General features: G+C 42.2%; 1 pseudogene; it reads right to left on the bottom strand.

Moving 5' to 3' along the window:
- Nucleotides 1–283: 283 nt before the first annotated feature.
- Nucleotides 284–396, bottom strand: LOC118845251 (annotated as a pseudogene).
- Nucleotides 397–1,597: the final 1,201 nt, after the last annotated feature.

Here is a 1,597-nt window from a genome sequence, read left to right as displayed (position 1 = left end):
CGTAGTTGGGGCCTAATAAATTGATAAATTCATAAACATTCATTAAGTACGAACTAGAGGTCAGGAACTGTCTATGAGGTCCTAGGTGCTGGGGATACAAGTACAAAGTTAGTCAGTAAGGATTTATTAAATGCCTCTTACATGTCAGGCACTGTGCTCAGTGAAGACGATGACAAAGAAAGGCAAGAGACAGAACCTTCTTTCGAGAAATTCACAATTAATGGAAAAGATACCATAAAAATAGCTATGGATGACAAAGATACACACACACATACATAGATCTATACATATGGAATGCTTCACGAATTTGCGTGTCATCCTTGCTCAGGGGCCATGTTAATCTTCTCTGTATCGTTCCAATTTTAGTATATGTGCTACATGTTACATCATATACACACATATATATGTGTATATATACACATATTATGTTACATACACATACATGTGTGCATATACATATATACATATACGTATTTTATACATGCATATGTGTGTATGTATATGTGCACATACGTGCAGGCTGAATTGGGAAATTATGATGGAGTCTCAGAGGAAGGTACTAAGATTATGGAGGAAGTCTGGGAAAGGCTTCTTTCGAAAGGTGGCATTTGAGCTGAGTCTTGACGAAGGCTAGAGAGGGAGAAGAAGGTGCAGATGAGGAAGGAGAGAATTCCAGGTACAGAGCACAGCCAATGAAAATGCCCAGAGAAGGAGATGGAGTGTCATGCACAAGAGACAGCAAAGAGGCCAGTATCACTGTATCTCAGAGTATATTGGAGGTGAGTAAGGTGCAAGAAGGCTGGAAAGGTATGAAGGGACCAAGTTATAAAGGGCTTTAAAAGCCCTGGAGGTTGAAGGGAACAACCTGAGTTTGTTGAATGGAAGGGGTGGTGTAATATGTTCAGACCTGTGTTTTCTGACGATCAATATGACAGCTGAATGGTGGATTGACTGGACTGTGGAGAGGTTTGAAGAAGTAGACTAACCAGCAGGCTGCTATAAATAGTCCATCATGAAGGGCTGAGGGTCTGCACCTGGGTGGTGGCAGTGCCAGTGGAGAGAAGGGGGCATACATGAAAGATGCTGGAAAGGCAGAAACACCAGGACTTTTCAATTGGTGGTATATGGCAGGGGTGGGGAACCAGTAGCCTCGAGGTCACATGTGGTCTTCTAGACCCTTGGGTGTGGCCTTTTGGCTGAGTCCAGGTTTTACAGAAAAAAATCTTTTTATTAATTTATTATGCTATATGGGGAGTGAAAGGGAGTGAGGAGTCAAGAATGACACCAAGGTTGTGAGCCTGGGTAACTGGGAGGTTGGTGGTAACCTTGATGGTAAGAGGGCAGCTTGCAAGAAGTTAATATTTTGGTGACAAGATTATGAGCTCTGTTTTGGACATGTTGAATTTAAAATGTCTACTGGACGTGCAGCCTGAGATGTCTAAAAGGAAGTATATAAGACTGAAAGTCAGGAGAGAGGTTAGGGCTAAACAAGTGGATGTGAGAGACAGCTGCATAGAGATGATAATTAAATCCGTGGGAGTTGATGAGATCACCAAGGGAAAGAGAATAGAGACAGAAGAAAGGAGTGCCCAGAACA

The sequence above is a fragment of the Trichosurus vulpecula genome, chromosome 3, assembly GCF_011100635.1.
Source record: "Trichosurus vulpecula isolate mTriVul1 chromosome 3, mTriVul1.pri, whole genome shotgun sequence".
NCBI lineage: Eukaryota > Metazoa > Chordata > Mammalia > Diprotodontia > Phalangeridae > Trichosurus > Trichosurus vulpecula.
This window is presented reverse-complemented; position numbering and strand designations above follow the sequence as displayed.